The sequence below is a fragment of the Chanodichthys erythropterus genome, chromosome 8 (assembly GCF_024489055.1).
Source record: "Chanodichthys erythropterus isolate Z2021 chromosome 8, ASM2448905v1, whole genome shotgun sequence".
Taxonomy (NCBI): domain Eukaryota; kingdom Metazoa; phylum Chordata; class Actinopteri; order Cypriniformes; family Xenocyprididae; genus Chanodichthys; species Chanodichthys erythropterus.
The window spans coordinates 42,792,497-42,817,428 of NC_090228.1; the positions used below are offsets into that span (position 1 = coordinate 42,792,497).

Below are 24,932 nucleotides of genomic sequence, written 5' to 3' on the forward strand. Positions count from 1 at the left end.
AAGATTTTGTTAATCTTCGGAACACAAATACAGATCTTTTTATTGAAATCTGAGAGATTTCTGTCTCTCTGTTGACTGATTTGCAACGAACACTTTGATGCTTCAAAAATTGGAAAACTAATCCATATGAATCAAGCGGTTTAGTCCAAATTCTCTGTTGGGCATGTGAGTAAAAGCCTAAATTAAATCTATTCATCATAAAAAGTGATTAAGTCTCTTTGGAATTTGGACTAAACAGCTTGATTCATAAGGATTATTTTTCCCATCTCCTTATGAACTTTTTGAAGTGTCAAAGTGGTCGTTGCAAAGGCAGTCAATATAGGGTATATATATATTGACTGCAAAGGCAGTCAATATCTCTCATATGTCCAAACAAGTGGACCGAGACCTCTGAAAATTTGGGACCTCTGAAACTCTGGTGCAGTTTGAAAAAAATATGAACACAACACAGAACAAAGACATGAAAACTAACCAAAAACAGGACATGATGTCACAAGATACGACACTAAAAAGGACAGAATGCTCACGCATACCTGTTTTTTCACATCACAGTTCGGTACAGGCAGAACAGCAGATTTTTGTTTATGTTTGTGATGGAGGGATTCTTGTCACTTTTTTGGCTTCTTTACACATTTTAAGATCTTCACAAGTTCTCAGCTGGTCAAAATACCATCATATGTAGGCTAAGCACATACAATGAGCACATTTATCCCAGCACACAGCATTGTTTTGGATGTTCAGTAAGTTCTGATGTGAAATATATGTAATAAAAGCAGACCAATCAATTGAGGTTTGTCATCTTTAGAAAGCCAGTGTGAGGGTGCGTTCACACCTGTCATGTTTGGTTCGATTAAAATAAACCCTGGTGCGATTGCTCTGTATGTGTGGTTCATTTGAACATGTGAACGCTGCCATCCGAACCCTGGTTCACACAAAACAAGCGGACCGAGAACGCTGAAATGATGGGTCTCGGTCCGCTTCCAAACAAACTCTGGTGCAGTTTGAATGATATATGAAGGCAACACGGACCAAAGACATGTAAACGAACCAAAAACAGGAAGGTAAGACCCTAAAAATGACTATAACGAATATACTTTTTTTCATCATAGTCGCGAATTTGCCCATGACAGGCATCAGACGTGCGTCTCCACAAGCAGATCATTTGTGTGTGTGACGGAGGGATTCCTGCCGCTGTTTTGACTCCTTTACACATTTTATAAGCTCTTCACGAGTTCCCAGCTGGCCAAAATACCATCATATGCAGGATACGCACACACAACGAGAGCATTTACCTCAGGACACAGCATTGTTTTGGATGTTCTGTAAGTTCCGTCTCAAAATAGGCAATATGTTATAAAATGTTATAAACATGTGTGCTGGGGTTATCCATTCATTAGACAGAAATTCTCAAGCAGAGAACCATAAAAGAGTTTGTTTAGAAACAACCGTACCGAGACCTAACTGAAGAGGTGGTCTTGGCCGGACCAAGCCCACCTCTTCAGTTAGGTCTCAGTATGGTTGTTGGTGTCCGCACCCAAGGTGTGAATACATCCTTAATGACTGCCATAAACTGTATCACTAGTTGGATTAAAGTTAATCTGCATGATTGTATAACTTATGATTGTATAATTGACACTCTTGTATAACTGATTGTATAACTATTGTATAACTGACATTAGTGGTGATTATAAAAAGCTTTCCACACTCTTCCCCACTTGCAACTGTCATCATGAAGGTTGTAGAGGGATTTCTCTCTCTTAGTCTCTTAGTGGCTGTTGTTTGGTGCTCTAGTAATGCAAAACTACGAAAGTTCAGGCATCCTGTCCATCAGAAATCAGTTTCTGCAATCTCATATCAGAAGGTCTGGGAGAAATTAAAAAGTCAAACTGAAGCTGAGCGTGATAAGTTTCTGAGTGGCTCATTTCCAGTTGATTTTGAATGGTCTATCGCCAGTGAGAGTTTCAAAGTAGAGGGTGGATGGGCTGAACACGGGAAGGGCGAGACCATATGGGATCGTTTTAGCCATGAGGATCGTGTCTTTCAAAACCAGACCACTGATTTGGCCTGTGATAGTTATAACAAGGTGGACTATGATGTGTATGTGCTTAGGGGCATGATGGTAGCTAATTATCAGTTCTCAGTTTCCTGGGCTCGCATTTTCCCCACTGGACGGAAAGAAAGTTTGGTTGACGAGGGGGTTGCTTATTATGACAAATTGATTAACACACTTCTAGAATTAGGCATTGAGCACACTGTTACCCTGCATCATTGGGACCTTCCCCAAGCTCTACAGGACGCAGGAGGCTGGAATGACAACTCTATTGTGGAAGCTTTCAAAGAATTTTCTGACTTTTGCTTCTCTCATTATGGAGACAGAGTCAAAACATGGATCACTTTCGGCAGCCCTTGGGCAGTGAGCAACTTGGGGTATGGAACAGGGGAACATCCCCCACGTGTGAAAAGCCCAATAATAGCCTCTTACCAGGTATGTTTATCATTCAGATAAAGTACCGTCTATTTTATGATTTTAGAAAGTGTACACTGACAATGTTTTGCTTGTTTTCGCAGGTGACGCACAATATTCTGAAATCGCATGCTGAAGCCTGGCATATTTATAATGATAATTACAGGAAACTGTACAATGGAAAAGTAGGCATTGCTCTTAATTCTGATTGGGCAGAGCCAAAAAATCCCTCAAGTAATCAGGATGTAGCAGCAGCTGAGCGCTATCTGAATTTCATGCTGGGCTGGTTTGCTCACCCTATATTTGTAGACGGAGACTATCCTGCCGTGCTGAGGCAACAAATAGAGAAATAGAAAAGTGACTGTGGTATAGAGCTGGCAAGACTCCCCACCTTCACTGAGGCTGAGAAACAAAGAATCCGAGGCACAGCTGATTTCTTCTGACTTAACCACCACACTTCCCGACTGGTTAGCGAAAGCTTGGGTAGATGTGATGCTGGACCCAATAATGTTGGAGACTTCTAGGCTCATACTGACCCCACATGGCCCTCCACAGCTTCTGATCAGATCCAGTCTGTTCCGTGGGGGCTTCGGTGGTTATTGAACTACATCTTTTTAGAGTACACATCCATCACAAAAGTGCCCATCTATATCACAGGAAATGGAATGCCAACTGAGTTCATTGGTGATGTGTTCAATGACAATCAGCGTGTGGACTATCTCAAAGCTTACATTAATGAAGCAATGAAAGGTAAATATTTTAACTTTTTAAACTATGATTGTATTAATCTTTTTAGTGATAAGTTAGTCTGTGAAATCAGTGAGTTGGTGACCTAAATCTTTGGAAATTATGAATTGTTATATAAAAATGTTAGACTCTGCGATAATTTTATGGACCTTAGCTTTAGGTAACCAACAACATCAGATCTGACACAGACTGACCTTAAAACAATCTTCTACCAATATAACAAAACCCTTGCCAAACCTTAACATCAGACTATATATAGTTTCAAGATCACTATCTACTAACTACTTCTTTCTTCTACAGCTGTGCATTTGGATGGTGTTGTCATCCAGAGATTTACAGTCCAGTCTCTTATGCATAGTTTTGAGGGTCCTCAAGGCTACACTCATCGATTTGGATTGCACTATGTAAACTTTGAAGATCCTGACAGGCCAAGAGTCCCCAAAGCATCAGCATATTACTATACAAACGTGATTGAGAGTAATGGATTTGCTGAGACTCCAGCAAGCTCTAAGTTGCAAATATATGCAAAAAAAAAATTTGAGAGCACAAGGCTCCCTAGTCTGCCACCATCTGAAGTTACTTCAAAATCCAAGGTTGTTTGGCAAAAGCGAACTTCAAGGCTTGACAGAATCCCGCTTGCCTTCTTTTACTGATGAAGAAAAGGCCTTTATCCAAGGAACAGCTGATGTATTCTGCATTAACACATACACAACCAAAGTTGTGCGCCATGTGACCAGCACACTTGAAGTTGTGTCTTATCTGACTGACCAGGACATTGAGAAGAACTTTCCAGAAGGCTCTGAAAATACCGCTGTTCAAGACCAGAAAGCTGTTTCTTATGGACTCAGGAGACTTCTGAACTGGTTAAAGGAAGAGTATGGAGACCCTGAGATTTATATAACAGAAAATGGTGTAGCTACAAGCCCTGCCATGACGGTTGATGACACTGAATGAATATTCTTTCTTAAGACTTATGTTGATGAGGCTCTTAAAGGTATGTTAACAATTGGTTTTATTCACTGACAGTGCGTATTTGTCTGTAAAATATGCTTATAAATGTTTTTAAGTACAAATTATAATTTATCAATAAATTTGCACTAAAAGTGTATTCTAAATTTTGAATCAACTATATTAAAATATGATATTACAAAAAAAGAAAACATTTACATTTACATGTATTGTCTTTTTAGCGCACAACCTGGACGGAGTACGTATAAAGGGTTATATTGCTAGCTCTCTGATGGACTCTTTTGAGTGGCTGAATGGCTATTATCCAAGCTATGGACTTCACCATGTGAACTTTGGACTCTCAAGTCGCCCAAGAACTCCAAAGTGCTCAGCTCACCTCTTATTTGATATAATCAAAAATAATGGCTTTCCAATGACAGAGGAGGAAGAAACGTTATACGCACAATTCCCAGAGGGATTTATGTGGAGCACAGCAACAGCTGCATATCAGTTACAATCCATTTCATCAAATTCATTTATGTTTTTTTTTTTAATCATATGTTTGCTTAAAAACAATCTTTGTTTCATGTTACGCTCCAACACCACAGATAGAGGGCGCCTGGAGAGCAGATGGAAAAGGTCTCAGTAATTGGGATAAATATGCACACACTCCTTCAAAAATATCGAATGACGACAACGGTGACATTGCCTGTGACGGCTACAACAGGATCGCTGATGATGTCGAAATTATCAAAAAACTGAAGGTCGGCAGCTACCGATTGTCTATCTCATGGCCCAGAATTATGCCAGATGGAACAACCAGGTAAATTAATGAAGCCGGACTTAACTACTACAGCCAGTCAAACACGTTGTAGGTAGATTAGTGTTAATGCATTAATGTAATGCCTTCTTAGGAAAAAAAAATGTATAGATAAAAACCATGACCACTGATGTGACCTTTGACCTCCAAAATGTAGATACTGTACTCTGCCTTTGGATGACCTTAAACAACTAAAACACCATTGCAATAGCAAAGTGCAGTATCTACAACTAAATGTGTTCATCCAACTTTATTGTTGTGTTTCTTACTACACGTTGATTGTTTTTAATAACTTTAATATTTTATTTTTTGATGTTTGCAGGTTGTGAATGATAAAATTGCTCTGAGGACTGGAGTAATGATGCTGAAAATTCAGCTTTAATCAGAGGAATAAATAACATTTTACAATAAATCCACATAGAAAACAACTATTTGACTATTTTTGATCAAATAAATTCTGCCTTCCTCTTTCAAAGACATTAAAGAAGTACGTATAAAAGGTTATATTGGTTATATTAAAGAAGTTTTATTTCAAACTTGATCACCAGTGTGTAAAATAATGCATGTGAACTAATTAGAAAATGATATATTTTAGACACTTTCCTAACACGGTCATAGGCTACTTAAATATGTTTAGTTAGGCCATGTTTAGTATAAGTTTGCGAATTATATTTCGAGTTTTATGAATAATTTTCAAATGATTGTGAAATTACTGAAGAAATCCTAATAACAGATACACAAACATTCACTCTTATCTGGCATGCTGAAACAACGTTAATGTTTCTGTGTCCATTGTGTGACGAATAACGTAATTAAAATATGAAAAACATGAAAAGGTCAGAAGTGCACGCTGCTCGGTTTCTGTGGACAGTAGACAGACAGCGCTAGAGAGACTGAGCACACTACGTTTTTTTGGCTGAAGTGGGTCAGCCGCGTCCGCGCGAACAATTCGTCTGGGTTAACGGAGGATACAGACTACGTAAATTTACTTTAATTAATTCTTCACATATATTTACATCGCAACGGGCCGGCCCACATTGTCCAGTGGCCAATCGGGAAAACTCTCGATACTCCCGATGGCCAGTCCGCCCCTGATTACGTTGAGTGTATAGCCATCAGTGGAGCAGCGCAGGTAGGCTAAAATATAGGTCTAATTTAAGCAGCTAGCAAGTTAATGTTAATTGATTATAAAGCTGTCATTTGCTTGGCTAGGAGTTCATATTTTGCTATCTTCCTTTCTTGTCTTTGGATATTTGCGTTCCCTTTCGTGGGAACTATCGACGCTACGTCGGATGACGTGATGGGAACCCTCTGTATTTTGTGTTCGTGAAGCACCTCTGTATCCAACCAATGAAAAGACGTGACGTCAGAGGCGGGTGACATCACGGATCAGGAAGCTATAAAGCACACCTGAACACAAAGCACGCCAGCTTCTGTTGTCTTCAGCAAGCGCTCTCTGTATCTTGTTTGTCTTATTTATTGTTTGTCTGTCTGATATATTCACACAGTGATCTCTTTGTCCGAGGACAAGAGTTTCAAGCACAATAAAAAGACATATAAAGAAATATTATGGCGGAAAAGCAGCAGTTCAAGAAGTGTGTTCCTCCCTGCCCACGCTTCATTGTGGAAGGGGATACACACGACGTGTGTAAAATGTCTGGGGGTTGAGCACGCACAGGCGGCTCTCGAGGGAGCTGTCTGTGTGCACTGTGAGCGGCTCACCCTCAGAGTGCTGCGATCGCGTCGAGCGCTCTTCGAGGAGGGCGCCGAGGCGAGTGTTCCCCGCGGGTCCGGTCCCGCTGTTGCCGAGGCACAGCGTAGGCTGCGTTCGTGGGGTTCACAGATGGATCTAGCAGAGGGGGAAGAGACGGGCCCTGCCTTATCGCTTCCCTTACCCGCTAGACCCAGTGTCTCTCCTTTGGTGGTGGAAGCACGCGTAGCGGTTTCTTCCCCCCGAAGAGAGGCACCGATGCTCAATATATCTTCCTCCGAGGAGGTTGATGTAGAGAGTGTCGATGATGTACCGCCATCAACTTTACCGGCTTATGAGGAGTTATTAGAGGTAGTGACCAGGGCTGTTGAAAAGTTGAATATAGAATGGCCTGCGGAGAAAGCCGAGTCCAGAGTGAAAAGTAAACTGGACGAACGCTTTCTTCCCCCTCGGTCACTGCCTCAGCGCCGGGGTCTCCCGTTCTTTCCCGACCTCCATGCCGAGGTGTCGAGGTCGTGGAAGAGACCTGTACAGTATCGGCTGTACAGCCCGCAGACATCGCTGTACAGCAATATTGTTGGCCTAAAAAATCATGGCTATGGGGCGATGCCTCGGGTAGAGGAGACGCTTGCGAGCCATCTCTCGCCCGAGACCGCGTCGTCCCTTAAGACTCCGGCGCTGCCCACCAAGCCTCTGAAAACTACATCCAGCTTGGTGGGCAAGGCTTACTCGGCAGCAGGTCAGGCGGCGGCATGCCTTCATACAATGTCTATCCTCCAGGCATATCAAGCCAACCTGCTGGGGGAAATTGATCAGAGCGGGGAAGCGTCCTTTGAGGCAATCCATGAGTTGCGTAAAGCCACAGATTTAGCTCTCCGGGCCACCAAGGAAACGGCCAAATCCATCGGCCGTTCTATGGCAGCCCTGGTGGCCACGGAGAGGCACCTATGGTTGAATCTGTCGGACATCAAGGAACGTGATAAGAACACGCTCATGGACGCGCCGCTGTCTCCTGATGGCCTGTTCGGCGACGCAGTGTCAACAGTCGTCGACAGGTTTCAGGAGTCACGTAAACAGACGGCGGCGTTTTCTAAAGTTATTCCCCGCCGCGCTCATCCCCCCGAGGCTGCTGGGCGGGAGCAGCCTCGGCCGACAGCCAGCTCCTCAGCAACATCCGCGCACAGAGCGCAGCAAAAAGCCAGTGTCGCTTCCCGTACTCCCCCACGCAGTGCCTGGGGACCGGGACGGGCGGCACAGGCGAAGCCTTCCGGACACTAGTGTCACAGGACTTCTTGAGGGCAGCCCCCTCCGGGAGGATTCGGATATCGGGTCCTCCTCGGTGCCTTCAGGGGACCGTTCTGCCAACCCTGCCACCAAGTGTGAGTCAGGGCGCAGCGGTCTCCACCGATCCTCCGAGGGGGGTCGGTCAGCACGTGATTCGCCTGTCTGCCGGTGCGCCGCATCAGATAGACGAGCCAAGTGCTCAAAAAACACCAGAGACCAGTCTCGAGAGACTGGTTCCCTTAGTAGAATATTTGGAAGAGTGGAAAAATCTCCCGAATGTTTCGAAGTGGGTGCTGCTCATGATAGAACAGGGCTACAGAATTCAGTTCGGTTCACGACCACCCAGGTTCAACGGGGTGTTTCCCACGGTGGTAACCCCAGAGCAGTCTCTGGTGATGGAGCAAGAAGTAACGACGCTCTTGCAAAAAGGGGCTATAGAAAGGGTTTCCCCTCCCAGCAAAATGTCGGGCTTTTACAGCCGCTACTTCATTGTTCCGAAGAAGGATGGAGGGTTGCGTCCGATCATAGATTTACGTGTGTTAAATCGATCTGTAAAGAAGCTGAAGTTCAAAATGCTTACACTCAGACAGATCATCCCTCAGATCAGGTCCGAGGACTGGTTTGTAGCGATAGATCTGAAAGACGCATACTTTCATGTATCCATCCATCCTTCACACAGGAAGTTCCTCAGGTTTGCTTTCGGGGGCGAAGCTTACCAATACAGGGTTCTTCCGTTCGGCCTATCCCTCTCACCCCGCACGTTCACGAAGTGCGTGGATGCAGCGCTGGCTCCGCTGAGACTCCAGGGCATCCGCGTGCTGAACTATATCGACGATTGGTTGATATTAGCTCAAACAGAACAATTGGCAGTTCAACATCGAGATGTTGTTCTGTCGCACATGAAGAGGCTTGGGCTGAGGCTCAACGCCAAAAGAGTGTGCTGGTCCCGAGTCAGGTTGCAAACTACTTAGGTGTAATCTGGGATTCCACCACGATGCAGGCGCAGTTGTCCCCTGCTCGTGTGAGTTCCATTCTCGGGGCCGTGAAAGGGGTGAAGTTAGGCCAGTCACTCACTGTAAAACAGTTTCAGAGACTGGTGGGTCTGATGGCAGCTGCGTCCAACGTTATTACTTTTGGCCTTCTGCACATGAGACCCCTACAGTGGTGGCTCAGGACCAAGGGGTTTTCCCCGAGGGGAAATCCTTTTCGCATGATCAAAGTCACGCGGCGATGCCTTCGTGCTCTGGTCATGTGGAAGAAGCCTTGGTTCCTAACCCAGGGACCCGTGCTGGGGACTTCTGGTCGTCGTGTAATGCTTACGACAGATGCTTCCCTCACAGGCTGGGGAGCGGTCATGAGTGGCCGCTCAGCTCAAGGTCTGTGGGAGGACCATCAGCGCTCCTGGCACATAAATCGGCTGGAGATGATGGCGGTGTTCCTTGCACTAAAACACTTCCTCCCCGACCTAAGAGATCATCATGTGTTGGTCCGCACGGACAACACTACGGTGGTCTCGTATATCAACCATCAGGGGGGTTTGCGGTCTCGCCTATTATCAAAGTTGGCCAGCCGCATCCTCTCGCTGAGAGCAGCTTACATCCCCGGGCGGTTGAATGTGGGAGCGGACGCCCTGTCGAGGCAGGGCGCGAGACCGGGGGAATGGAAACTCCACACCGAGGTGGTGGAGGTGATATGGAAAACTTTCGGTCGAGCTCAAGTCGATCTCTTTGCCACAGAGGAGTCAGCTCAGTGCCCTCTGTGGTACTCACTTCAGCACCCAGCACCTCTAGGGCTGGATGCCATGCTGCAGACGTGGCCGAGGCTACGTCTGTATGCATTCCCCCCTGTCTCAATGCTCCCGGGAGTTCTGGAAAAGGTTCGCCAGGAGAAGGTCGACCTAATATTGGTGGCCCCTTACTGGCCGACCAGAATATGGTTTTCAGACATAATGTCTCTACTACACGGCTCTCCCTTAGAGCTTCCTCTCAGGCAGGATCTCCTGTCTCAAGTGGGTGGCACGATTCTCCATCCCCGCCCAGATATGTGGAAACTGTGGGCCTGGCCCCTGAGGGGGCAAGGCTCATAGAAACTGGTCTCCCAACCGAGGTTGTGGAGACCATCCTTCATTCCAGAGCTCCCTCCACGAGGAAGCTGTACTTATACAAATGGAAAGTGTTCGCTTTGTGGTGTGAACAGCATAATTTGGACCCGGTCCATTCCTCAGTCTCAGACGTGCTTCGGTTCCTTCAGGAAAAGTTCTCGGAAGGTTTAACCCCTTCCACGTTGAAAGTATATGTCGCCGCTATTTCGGCTCATCACATCCCTGTAGGGGGCTCCTCGCTGGGTCGAGACCCCTTAGTAGTACGCTTCCTCCGTGGTGCACTCAGGTTGAGACCTGTGGTGCGCACAAAGACCCCGACCTGGGACCTCACTATTGTGCTCCAAGGGCTGGCTGAGGCTCCCTTCGAGCCAATAGAAGAGGTGTCAGACAAGTTCCTGACACTGAAAACTATCTTTCTCTTGGCCGTCTCTTCTCTGAAGAGAATTGGCGATTTACAAGCGCTGTCAGTCGCTCCATCCTGTCTCGAGTTCGCGCCTGGTATGGTGAAAGCCTTTCTACATACCAGGCCGGGCTATGTTCCAAAGGTTCCGATGAGGGTCCCAGGCCCCATTATACTGGAGGCTTTCTGCCCGCCTCCTTTCACAAATTTGGATCAGGAAAGAAAGAATCTGCTTTGCCCTGTAAGAGCACTAGATGCGTATGTCCACAGAGCTGCTCTGTGGAGGAAAACAGAACAATTGTTTGTGTGTTATGGGTCCCCTAAGAAGGGGGGTCCAGCATCTAAGCAGCGGATGAGCAAGTGGTTGGTCGAGGCCATCTCACTTGCGTATGAGACGGTGGGGCGCCCGTGCCCTTTGATGGTGCGGGCTCACTCCACGAGAGGTATGGCCGTGTCCAGAGCTCTTCTGTCTGGGGTCTCTATGGACGACATTTGTGGTGCGGCTGGATGGTCATCCCAGCACACCTTTATCAGATTTTATAATCTTCATCTTAATATCACTCCCGGGGCCAGGGTGCTACAAGATAGCAGCCAGGCACTTGGAGAGACGGCGTAGTTGGGATTGCGTTCCCATCACGTCATCCGACGTAGCGTCGATAGTTCCCACGAAAGGGAACGTCTCGGGTTACGAGTGTAACCCTTGTTCCCTGAGTAAGGGAACGAGACGCTACGTCACGTGGCCGTATCTCCTGCATACCTGGTGCGCTTGCTTCAGACAACCTACAGAAGCTGGCATGCTTTGTGTTCATGTGTGCTTTATAGCTTCCTGATCCGTGACGTCAGAGGCGTCTTTTCATTGGTTGGATACAGAGGTGCTTCACGAACACAAAATACAGAGGGTTCCCATCACGTCATCCGATGTAGCGTCTCGTTCCCTTACTCAGGGAACAAGGGTTACACTCGTAACCCGAGACGTTTTAACGCGAGTTTAACCATCATGCCGCAGCTGTTAAAGCCGGGAAAACAAAGCTAGAACGCAGTAACATCACTTACTGCGGTTTGCCTTGGTATTAGCTTCAATTTTGTAGTTATTGACACCCTTGTTTCTCAGAAACTGGATAATTTTGAACCAGGATACTTTGTCACAAGACAGAACAGATGTTACAAAGCCCATTTCAAGCCATAACTCATTTTTGATCAAATGCGTAGTTACTGCGCTTTGCCTTTTGACGGCAGTATAATAGGCTTGTAGATGCACTTTTGGCAGCCAATATCCAGCCACAGGTAGACTATTTTTGAAATAATTTGCATCCCTCCTAGTAACCTAAATGATTTTGACCAAAATCTGACAGTCTATGAAGCATTTTGATCTGGCAGGTGACCTTGTACCACTGGGATCTCCCACAAGCACTCCAGGATGTTGGTGGCTGGGAGAATGAGACTATTGTCAAAAGGTTCAGAGACTTTGCTGATGTTGTATTTAACAGTCTGGGGAACAGAGTTCTGGATCACATTAAATGAACCCCTCCATGCTACTTTGGCAGGATATGGCTATGGATATGCAGCACCAGGTATCATTTGCCATTATTCTTTTATTATACACTAATATTGGTAGGCTAAATCATATTTTACAAAAAATAATAGTTAATAAAGCAAAATAAGGTTATTGATCTGTGTCTAGGTATAAATTCCAGACCAGCCACTGCACCATATGTTGTGGCACACAACCTCATCAAGGCTCATGCTGAGGCCTGGCATCTGTATAATGACAAGTATCGTGCAACACAAGGTGGCGTTATTGGCATTACTCTAAACTCTGACTGGGGTTTTCCAAGAAACCCATACAAACAGGAAGATGTGGATGCTGCCGAGCGTTATGTTCAGGTACAGATCTGCGATTCAACCATTCATTGAACAGTGTGTAACCATGTGCATAAATAAACAATAAGCCACTGCTCTTCTTGAAACAGTTCATGCTGGGTTGGTTTGCTCATCCTGTGTTCAATGGAGATTACCCTGAAGTAATAAAAAACAGAATTCGAGAGAGAAGTTTAGCAGCTGGCCGACCTCAGTCAAGGTAATTCATATGATATCTTGTTTTTGAGCAATTTAAAGCTTTGTTTTCAAAAGTTTCAGTGCTTATAAATGCTTTTACTTTGTTACATCTTTTCAGGCTTCCAGAATTTACCCCTGAAGAAGTAGCAAGGATTAAGGGTACTCATGATTACTTTGGATTCAACCACTACACCTCTGTCTTAGTCCATTACTTGGACTACAAAGACATTGAGGACTATGATGCAGACAGGTAGTCTTTTAGTTCTCTTTCAAAAGGGAACTCCACTCTGCATTGCGGAACGCATTGGGGAACCATCATGTGACCCAGGTGTCGAAAGCACTATCCAACAACTCCAATTCCTATTGGCCGGCGACAGCCTATGGCGTCATACGGCGCGACCCGGAAGTATAAAGGGAGTGCCTGGAGAGACAGTCTCTATCTTTTTCGTCTTTCGGTCCTGTTCTGTCTGATTGCATCTATACCAAAAGACTCCGGTAGGGTTTTCTATATATACCTTACAAACGTTCATGACAGTGTTTTTATCCGTGTCCCAGGGTTTGACACTTGATATACATATTTTTCTGAGCGTTTTCTGTCTGGAGAGGAGCACGCATACACAGTGCTTGAGGGCACTGCTGTGTGTCTGTCTGTTGTTTACTCCGTTCTCGTTTGGTACTCTTCCCGAGGGAAGAGCTGTCTGCATCTCTGCCTAGTGGTTCTGGCCCCTGTTTGTGCTAAGGCTTAACGGTGGCTGCAATCATACGGCTCGTAGATGAGCTCGTTGGGAAGTTTGAGAAAGTTTTATTCTCTCAACTTCCCTGGGGCTGGCGAGAGCACCCGGATGACGATGACGTTCGTGTTTGACGTCATCGCGTCCGGCGGTGAGCGCTCCTCTGGCGGGTAGGGCTGTAACGATATGCGATATGAAACCGAAATTGCGATACGCAGGTCCACGAACCTGTATCGCGATGTGAGAAGACAGAATCGCGACACACCCCTTCCAACTCCCAGAGTTATCCTTCCTGTCCAGATCCAATGCTACCACATTTTTTAATTACTATAAGTATTAGGGGTGTAACGATTTATCGTAAATGGTGTGTCTCAATCAGCTCTCTAGTTCAGTAAGTGTTTCGGGCACACATTGAATCTTGCAAGCAGGTTTAAACGTTTCTCATGTCAGTCTCTTGCATGGTCGTGTGAGAAAAGTCGTGGCTCTCTTTCATTGCAGTGCACAGCAACAGCTGTGCTCACAGAAAAGCAAAAGACGCTTGCAATGCTTTGCTTTAAGAAGTTCTGTGGGCCGTTCACATATTGTGTTTTTTCCGCGTGCAAGTCAATTATTATTTTCAAATGTAGCCGCGCGGCAGGCGCACTCATAATGGGATCAACGCGCATGCAATTCTCAACTTCTCAGAATGCCGCAAGCGCACCGCAGGTCGTGTGACAAGAATCAACCGATCAGCTATGGCCTTTCCGTAACAAAACATCAAAAGCTCAGCCAAACAGCTGATCATAGCTGTACATGGTGGTTTTTATATCTTATCTCCATCAATATATCTCGTAGTAAAACTAAGCAAGGGCTAGAAATCATTTATCCTTTGCAGAAACATCCTGATCCTCTTGGAGAGCTGAGTTCATGGTTGCATAGCAACGACCGACGCCACGGGAGCACATGCGCTTTGGAAAGAAGGAGAAGCGGTGCGGCCACGCCTTCCACGTGTTTTTAGATGCGATATGTGAACGGCCCCTATTCATAATTCTAAGTTCATGTTAAATTTAACATTTTTTTTCAGTGACAGACAGCCCTATTCAACTGTTAATTTGAATACAGAAGGTTTTTATTAAAATTTTATATTTATTTATTTTATTGAAAAGTGATCTTGTATGTACAAGGAAAATTATTGAAATTTGTTCATGTTTTTTTTAATAAATCTTGTTTGAATTTCAGTTTCATTTCGTTCAAAATATCGTGATACGTATCGTATCGTGAACTCCATATTGAGATACGTACCGTACCGTGACCTGAGCGTATCGTTACACCCCTACTGGCGGGTGTATGCGAGTTGCTGTGTGTTTGGGACGTGCTTCTCGGCGGGCTGCAGCTGCAGCTGCCGGGAAGGTGCGTTAAGAAAGGGGCCGCGTGCGGACGGTCGGCGAGTGGTTCCTTTCTGTCCATTAATACGGCAACTTCCATATTTTCCGTTCTGATCTCCGCTTTTGAGATCGGTGAGGAATGGAAAAACCCCTAGCCATTCAGATTTGTATCTGAACCCAGACAGACGGGAGGGGGAGGAAGAGCGAGTGAGACGGGTGATCGATTGTAAACACTGTTGCGTTTGTGATCTCCCAGCTATATAGGGCGATTTATAGCTACCCTCTCCTCTTCTTCTTCCACCTCCTGTGTGTATATGTATATGTATATATAACATACACTCCTGAACAAAATCTTAAGACCGGAGGAAAAATTACAAGCATTCGCATTTTGCGCTGCTGGATCGTAACTAGGTTGTAAGTTCTGCTTCAAAATGCCAAGAGAAGAAAAAGGAGCAAGAGACAAAAAATAGAGAGTAGGCAATTTATTGAAAACTGCATTTAAACTCAAACAGGCTGTTCATCAGCTGATCAAAAGTTTAAGACCATAGCCCCAAAAAAACCCACAATACAACTAAAAGTCGCAAAAAAGGACTTAGTGGTGAGTAGCCCCACCATTCTTGTTGATCACTTCAAACACTCGTTTTGGCATGCTTAATGCAACTGTTTCCAGGAGGCTGGTGGGAAAATTGCTCCATGTGGCGAAGATGGCTTCACGAAGGGCATCCATGGTCTGGAACTGACGTCCGTTTTTGTAAACTTCTCTTGCCATCCATCCCCAAACATTCTCAATGGGATTTAGATCAGGGGAACATGCAGGATGGTCCAAAAGAGCAATGTTATTCTCCTGAAAGAAGTCCTTCGTCAGGCGGGCGTTGTGAATTGCAGCGTTGTCCTGTTGAAAGACCCAGTCATTACCACACAGACGAGGGCCCTCAGTCAAGAGGGATGCCCTCTGCAACATGTCCACATAGCCAGCCGCCGTTTGACGCCCCTGCACAACCTGAAGCTCCCATTGAAGGAAAAAGCACCCCAGATCATGATGGAGCCTCCTCCACTGTGCCGCATAGAAAACATCTCCAGTGGGATCTCCTTGTCATGCCAGTAACGTTGAAAGCCATCAGGACCATCCAGGTTAATTTTTTTCTCATCAGAGAATAAAACTTTCTTCCACCTTTCAATGTCCCATGTTTGGTGCTCCCTTGCAAATTCCAAACTGGCAAGTTTGTGGCGTGGGAGGAGACGTGGCCTTTGAAGACGTTTTTTGTTCTTTAAGCCCTTCAGTCACAGATGCCGTCTTATGGTTATTGGGCTGCAGTCAGCATCAGTAAGGGCTTTAATTTGGGTTGAGGATCGGCCTGTGTCTTCACGGACAGCCCGTAGGATCCTCCGGCTCAGTGCAGGTGAAATTTTTTGGGGTCTACCATTTGACTTTTTTGTCCCATAACTTGCAGGATCTTTTAAGAAATGTAAAATGACTGTCTTACTGCGTCCAACCTCAGCAGCAATGGCGCGTTGCGAGAGCCCTTGTTTGTGCAGCTCAACAATCCTGCCACGTTCAAAGAAAGAAAGCCTTTTTGCCTTTGCCATCAGGAGATCATGACAGTGTGACTGTATGAAGGACAATGACATGAAAGCCAAATTTTTGCACAGATTTTAACTTTTTAAGGCTATGGTCTTAAACTTTTGATCAGCTGATGAACAGCCTGTTTGAGTTTAAATGCAGTTTTCAATAAATTGCCTACTCTATATTTTTTGTCTCTTGCTGCTTTTCTTCTCTTGGCATTTTGAAGCAGAACTTACAACCTGGTTATCCAGCAGCGCAAAATGCGAATACTTGTAATTTTTCCTCCGGTCTTAAGATTTTGTTCAGGTGTGTATGTCAGATGCTTCTTATGGTCAGACTGATGGCTGGGCCCATAGTCATTGTTTCTATCAGTTTCTGTTTGATAGTAAGAGGATCTTTAAGCTTAAAGAACCTTAGATTCCATCCTTTTATGTAAAAAGGAGCATTAGGAGTTTTTGGTTTTTGAGCTGCAGGAGGGTCTATATTTTATTCATTTGAAATAAGACCTTATTTCCTGTATAGTTTTCTGAGCATGTAGTCAGGAAAATTAGGGTTTTTTTGGCAAACTGAAGTTGATAGCACTTGTCACTTCAGCTAATATGTAGATGTTTAGGTCGGCCTTAATCGGCCACCTGACATTGTTTGCTTGTGAGCTTCACTTTCTTTCTCTTATCCATGAGATTTGGAGGTGAAGCCCGGGCTTCACTAGGCTTGTGGCCTTGTAAGAAGGTCCGTAGATTAGCGGCTAGGATAGAGCTAGGTTTGGTGTGTTATTTACATAACCTTATATTTACTATCCCTAATTAGGTTGTATAGTTCCTAGTTCTGGCCTCCTCCCGAGGGAGTTGTTAGGCCGTATGCCATTATCCCTTTGCTTATGTAGGCGCAATTGTGAGATTAACAGCTAGGTCGTAGACTGTTTTGACTCCCTGATGCTGTCTCTCAGGTGGTAGGCCCTTATCTTTGCGTAGATAAGTTATGCAGGTTTTTGCTAGGCCCCACTTCCTATAACTTTCATGCTAAGGGAAATGAATTCCTCTGAGCCACTTGATATCAGTATTTATCAAGTTTGTTTGGACGATGCTAGTTTTTAGCCTTTCGTCTTCTAGGCTTAGAACAGATTTGAGGATCTGTATGGGAATGTTTTTCCTTTTTAAATAGCATGTATTTCAAAGTTTATGTTACTTTGAGTTCTAGATTTTTGCCCTACATATATATATATATATATATATATGTGAGCTTACATATGCTGCCACAGGTTAGCACCTGTTCTCTTAATAGTAGGCCCCTTTCTACTGTAAAGCGGCCTCTATTTGAGAGGATGGTGACTACATATTCCCCAGTTAAGAGGTGTATTTGTGTCACTGAGTGCATCACCTGTTGGATTGCATACTTAGGGTAGTTAGAACCACTTTTTGAGGAAAGTTGGTATCTATTTTAGCTCCCTGGTGATCTTGTTAGCGGTTATATTGCATATAACTCGGATTGTAGGCTTTAGGATATTTAGCCTCCTTCTAGTTAGCAGTTGTTTTCTACAATGCTGATTAACTGATCATGGTTTGCTCACATATGTACACTACCACAGGCCCTGCCATGTGTTTGTTTGAGTTAGTAGGCCTTATAGCCTCCCTTAGACCACGTTGGCTTTGTTTGGTTCCCTTTAGTCACATGTTTAGGGTACATTGCCTGTTGGAATGTTTTGTTATTACACTGCTTCAGGCCCTGCAGCATGTTTGTTTGAGGTAGTAGGCTTAATTAGCCTCCCTTAGACCATGTTGGTTGTATTGGTTCCCCTTAGTCACAAGAACTTAGGGTACTTTGCCTGTTTGGAAAGTGTAGCCTAGCACAGGTAGCAGTTGGCTTCCCATAGTTAGTGGGTTAGAGCTGGTTCCCTGTAAGCTTGGTTTCCTGGAAATTCACCAGCTGAAGCCATGTGTCACTGAATCGGCAGGCCACTTCAGGCCTCCTTTTTAGTTTGCGCGTTGGCACAGATTGTGTTTTTCTTTGCGGCTCTCCAGGATGCCTGTCTCTACACGTGGGTCTGAGCTGGTTTCTGCCTTTCTGCAGTCACTCTTACCTACTATCTTCCTGAAGAATGCGTTTTAGAGGCTCTGTATTCAGACAGGGTTGGCCTGAACTGAGTCTGTTCCCTGAGAAGACCAGGTCGGCCTCCCTGGTGGCAATGAGGGTGACCCTGCTCCCCTCGTGAGTGACTGGCCGAGGTTCCCTTTGGTTCCTTGGCCACATTCCCTTAACACTCTGAGGTCTGAAAATGCGCCGGCGCGTTTTGCAGGTTTTTTTTCACATTGCAGAAAAACAGACTTAAAATACTCCGTCATTTCTTGTCATAGAGACATAAGTAATATATCAATTGAAACTATAGAATATCTTCTTTTATTTGTATACACTCAGAGTAAAAACAAAATGTTGTGCTTTTTGTAAAATAAAGAAAACTAACATGATGCGTGATTTCTCCTCTCCCTCTGAACGAAGTCCAATCTGATAGTTCTCAGAAAATGAACTATAACTTAGTGAATACTAATCACAGAAAAATTAAACTTATGTCCAAAAAAACGTTAAGATGTCAGGTTTTAAGTCATGTAAGTCAAATCAAAAACAAACCTTCTGTGTTTATGTAATCTGTATGAAAAGAGAGCCATGTCAGAAGTCCGAGATTCAGCTCATTATCTGCTAATGCGGCCACGCCCACGGAGCCATCGCTATTCAGACGCAAATTCAGAGGCAATACATGCATTCATCGTCTCAATCGTGTATTTATTGTCTTGAAAAGTGTTTATCTGGATGTAAAAGTCATGTGTAGCGTATGCACACGTATCAGGATAATCAATAAAATTTGGAGTTTTCAGAACGCTTTTAACCTGATGAACTTTGTTTCTTAATCACTAAATCGGCTCCGAACTGTCTACTAAAGATGAGCCCACTTGACACCTTTGTGGCCCTCCGAGGTAACACAGCAGGCCCAATTTCCTTGCTCTTAGGACATCAAAGGGGCCCCTCATGTGGACTACGGGCCAGATCCACATTCCAGCACCCACACACACTGGCACACACAAAAACACACACACACACAGACACACATACAGAAACACACAAACATACACTTTTAACTGCATATATATATATATATATATATATCTATATATATATATATATATATATAGCACCACTATGCTGAAATATATATTTCATATATTTTAGGGCGTATGCATGTTTCCTAGTGTTTAAATGAGTGTATTTGTGCTAGTGTGCATTTTAATTATATAATTTTGTCTGTAAACCATAACTTCTCTCCTATGCCTTTCTGACCTATCGAGTTTGATCTCGTTTCAAAGCTCCGGACTCGAGCTATTCATTGAGACATGTCACCAAACGGACAAATGCATTTTTCTATGTGTTTAATGATACTGTGAAGAACACACTCCTTGTGGAGATCTGATCTGGTAGTCATAAATCATTGGATTAAGTCGTGAGGCCAAACAATGGGAAAGCTTTCCCGCCACCTTTGCACCCATGTTATTGGCTACCCCACCTCAAGGAGGTGTGTCGGCTTATCTGTCATAAAAGCAAAGACGCACAATTTCTTGTGTGTTCTCTCCCGATTGTCTCACGAGCATCTCGTGCACGTTTTTCCCGGACCCCTCCGGTGACCACGCGGTGTCATCGCGCTCAGCTTCGGGATCGCCATCTTCCAGCGAAACTCACTCTCGTCCTCAGTTCAAACCTTCCCGCTGAACGGAGGAAGCCAACGAACTGCACCAGCGCTAACCTGAAATTCGACACACGCAACCAATGCAAGTATACTGCCGTTTCTCAATCTTAGATGATGAAACTGATTTCCGTGCTGGCTTAGGACTGGTTGTGAGTTTGCTACTTGCCTTCTCTCTTTCCTTCTCTACTTCTATTCTTGTACATAGGTGTGTATTTTCTTGTATATATATTTAGATGTATAACCTCTGTATTCGTAGTTTGCATATATTAAAACGTTATTCATGCTCGATTGTTCTGTTTGTTCTTTCAGCTGAAAACCCAAGTCACTTTAACGTTTTTCGATCGTTTTATGCTTTGATCTTATAATAGCAGGTTGTTTTCATGGCCAGATAACTTTGTTTATAATATTCTGTGAGGGACTTAGTTTGCTGGACAAACGAACAGTTTCTCTAAATAATTATTAAACCAGAACTAATCATATATGTAATTGATTATAATTCGTTGTAATTGATTCACGATATATGTTTAATTCCCCGTTGGGTCGATATATGAATCATAATTTATTCATAACCTTATGAATTATTATATTCATATTTCATCCATAAATTGATTAATAACCGCTACATTTCGTTATATATATATTTGGTGGAGGATTCGCGAGCAACGTTTTAAACTTGGTTTTTGGTAAAAGAGCAATGTAGAATAATTTTGTATGATTTAACTTACATGCGCGCTTTATTCAGTGAGAAGACGCACGGGTCCTCACTACGCACCGTTAACAAGCTGCTGTTTGTGTCTAGAAACACTGCAGGCATAGCCTTGGTTGACTGTGAAATACACTGCAGTCCATTGATATTTCAAGCTCGTATCTGTGAAGGACGACAATCTTTGCAGTACAGTTTTGAATATTAATTTCCGCTTGAATAAACAAATTGAATCGTGTTCAGCGAGTTTAGAGGGTCGTGGCGAGATTCCTGCGATCACTCTTTCGAGGCCTCATTATATTTGCCACTATTAATCTGAATTAATTGTGTCGTCCAAATAATTCACAATAGTTTGCGCTCCTGGGTTACGCCGTTTGGCCTAGCTACACAAACACGTGATCCCACTTACAAATCTAATCGGAGAGCAGTTCACCTGGTTTATCGATTGATGTGTAAAATTTGGAGCTATATCAACATTCTGATCCAATGTTGATTTGTAACCCGCGGCGAAGGAATCCCGCAAGCGTTACATATTCGCGTGCATTAAAGTTTGCACCAAAGGGACTGATTCCCAGAGTTGTGTACCCGTGAGTAAAACGGTACACATATATTTATGAAAGAATCTGCTGAGGTTCTATAGTTGTAATCGTGACCGTGCAGTTAAAACAGCGTAAGGGTCAGAACCCCACAAAGCGCTCGTTTTATATCACGAATTAAAGAAAGGGGATGCAGTAACTCTGACCAGACGCCAGAGGGCAGTCTGCTCAGGTGTGCCACCCCTCCCTACTTATTGGTTGTGTGGACTCAGTGACGCCACCGCGTGGACGTTCTGAGTTAAAGCCGCTCCATACTTTGAACTGAAAGTATCTCCAAGTTATCTTTTGCTTCTCTATACTGCGGGGAGTTGTAAAAGTAATTTGCTTTTGGTGGTTATGCTTTCCAATCATTGTTGGAATGTGGTTTACTGATTTAAATTTAATTTAAACACGTTTAAATTTTTTATTTAAATTGTTTCCCTTCCAACAAGGGAATTCACTTTCTGAGAGTGCGCCCCCTGGTGGACACTGTCAGATAAGTCAATTCTCTTTTCCCTTGTATTCTTTTTCCTGTATTCACAGATCTACTTTATTTTATTTTATTTCAGTTTATTTATTTTATTTTTATTCTACTTTGTGTTATTTCATCCATTCCCTTTTTGTCTTTTCTCTCTCTCAAGATATTTCTTTAGTTTTACTTTGGAAATTCATTCCCTTTATTACTTAATGTTTTATTTTATTCACTCTTAGTTCTGGGTCCTGTGTGTTATTGGCTGGCAATAATATTCACGCACACCCAAGCCTCCCTTATTTCATACACTTATTTTGAATTTAATTAAATAACATTTAATTCAATTTTAAAATTAAGTAGTGTCAATCAGTTGGCATTTTGCTATCAACAAGCAATTCTCTTTAGGAAAAATCTGCAAATAGGGAAGGCTTTCTCTTTTCTTTCTCCCATTCTGTTATTCTATGCACTCATTTAGATTTAATTGAACTAGTTTAATTCAAATTTGAATCAAGTGCCTCTGAATTATCCTCTTTTCGCTTTTTCCCATCCTGTTATTCTACGCATTCATTTAAATTTAATTGAACAGAGTTTAATTCAAATTTGAATCAAGTGCATCTGATTTGTTTTTGTTTTATGTTATTTTTACTTTTGTTCTGCTTCTAGCTAGTTCATTTTAGACCCCTACTCTTTTATCCTACACACTTAATTATTTAAATTCTATTTAAACAAGATTTAAATTGAGATTTAAATTTACAATTAAGTCGTGTTTACCTGACTGTTTGTGCACTTGCAGAGAAGGCCCTTCACCGCCGGGTGGCGAGTTGAGTCGCCCCAGTGAGTTCCAGTGAGTGGAGCTGCCTGGCCTGGCGGTTCTTTCACTGACTGTGTGTGAATCGGAGACACTCTGACCTCGTATCACGGGCAACACGCAAGGACATCAGCGAGTTGTGTATCAGGTACAGGGAGGCAACGAGACCCGGGGTGACAACAAGCGGCAATTTTGTTTAATTGCCCTGCTCAGGCTTCTGCACGACAGAACCGCCCGTTTGGAGTAACTGCCCGTAAAGGGGACACACTCTGAGTTCAGGGAAAACTCAATCTTGACTGGTCACTCGGGCCGTTGGTGCAAATACCTTACCGAAGTGCGCAATTGTACTGGTGTTCCCTGTTTGAGAGGTTGCACCGTGTTACAAAGGGGACAGGTGGCCACGGACACCGCAGTAGAGTGTTTGAACGTCGAGGAAAGGTTGCCAGCCATTGAGTTCTTATCTGAGCACCCACAATTCACCCAGGCCTAAATTAGTGACATACAGTCATTTCACCTAATTGAAAGCCACAGAATATTACATATTCTTCAATTACTCAGGTGCGGGCCAACCCTTATGCTCTCGATCCATACCATCCCTCTAGGTTTTATGACGCAACCGTGCACTCGCCTGACACCGTCATAAACCCAGCTGGAATAGGAAGTTTAAGTTTCACTTCTCCCCTCTAGCCCTTCTGTTTTAGTTTATTGCGATTCTATTTTTATTCCTTTCTATTTGTTTACTGCTCTATTTCTCATTTAATTGCATCCACCCTGTTCTGTTTTGCTTCTCTACTGTGTTTGTTTCTTTCAGTTCATGTAAAAGCAGAGCCTGTGAGAGCCATCACGGAAAACTGAGTAATAGATAGACGACCGAGCAGCGAGAGTCATCAAAGGACTCTTAGGGCTACCGCCTGTCAAAATCTTTATTCAAATCCGGCACTCACCCACACAATTTGACCCCCGTGGTCCTTTTGGCTATCGACAATTAAGTGTCTAGCCTACATTCCACTAACTGTCTGCACCAGTTAACTGGAACCAAACCAAAGAATTATATAATCATGCATTATTATAAGTCGTTAGCCCTGCGCGTGCTTGCATTGGTTCTGTTTGTGCTGTCTTTCTCTCGCCAACAGCAAGCTAACGTGTTCAGAGCAGCCAGCCCCAGCACCCATGGGGACGGACTCAAGACCGGGTTGGGCTCCCTGACCAGCACGATCCTGCCCAACGACGCTGTGGATCCCCAGCACCTAAGCAACGAGCAGCTGGACGACAACCTGAATCGACTAATGGCCCACGATCCAATGCCGAGCTACAAAGAGTGGGCGAGAGTCATCCGAGCCATCGCCCACAACCTCAAGCTCCAGGCGGAGGACGCCCGGAGGAATCAGGCCCAGATTCATCGTCACCACGATCAGCGACTCGTCGAGACCCAGGACCAGCGTTGGACAGCGGACGAATCCAAACCCGAGCTGCAGGAGGAGCTGCAAAGACTTCAAAAAGCCCTTGCAGAGCTCCACCTGGAGGAGGAGCGTAGAAAACTGACTGGAAAACTCCAACACAGCGAAGCTCCCCTAGCCAAAGCAGAGACTACGCTGAAAGACAGACACACTAAAGCCCTGACCTGTGAAAATCATCTCAAACAGGCCCAGAAAGGAGTTATGGCTCCGAAACAACAAAGAGACTATGTGAATGAACTTGACACTGGTTACAGAGTACTGAAAAGTGGCATGGGAGGGGAAACACACATCACCGGGTTTCCCCTAACCAGTCAAGAAGCCCTAATTCCAAATGGGGTTAAAAGTCCACTGCCCAAAACGTCCAACGGCCGAGAGCCTTCGCCAGCAGCTGTCACATCCAACTGCCAGCACCTGCAACAGGTTCTGATCCAAAAGCTTTCTGACCCTGCATCAGATCAAGGGCTCCCTGCTGCCATGGACCTAAAACGGGGCAGACTGAATAACCCATACACTTTCTACAGCCGAATGCAAAGAGGGTACTACGGAGCACGTAACCAGCCAGCAACGGAGGAAGATTTCATCTTCAACCCTCTGCTTCTCCGAGAGCTGCACCCTGCGGTGAGTGATCATCTGGCAGCCTTGGCCTGCTCAAGCAGCATGTCTATTCAGCAGCCGCGAGACTTGGTCGACGAAGCTCAAGCCAAGCAGAGAACTGCGTCTAAAAAGACTGTAGAAATTCCAACCAGTTACCCAGACTCCGATCACTGTCCAGAAACCTGTCCTTACCTTTTTGAAAGACTGAGAAATGAAGCTGAAAGACAAAATCAGACTCTCAAGTCACAAAGATGTGAGCTGAATGTGCAGTCGCACAGTCCAAATGAGGTCCACCTTGAACACACAGCTCCCACGCACCACACCATTGGTCGAGTGAGCCTGGTACCTCCTGTGTGCGTAGCGCAAATGGACACGTTTCTCTGTTCCACTCACAAAGACCTGCT

General features: G+C 44.4%; 1 protein-coding gene and 1 pseudogene across 1 annotated transcript in view; both read left to right on the plus strand.

Annotated features, from left to right (window-relative positions):
* LOC137025275 (tripartite motif-containing protein 29-like) overlaps positions 1 to 24,932 on the plus strand; it is a 263,844-nt gene that overhangs the window by 230,781 nt on the left and 8,131 nt on the right. The gene's annotated exons all lie outside the window — the stretch shown is intronic.
* On the plus strand, positions 1,730 to 23,474 carry LOC137024283 (lactase/phlorizin hydrolase-like; annotated as a pseudogene).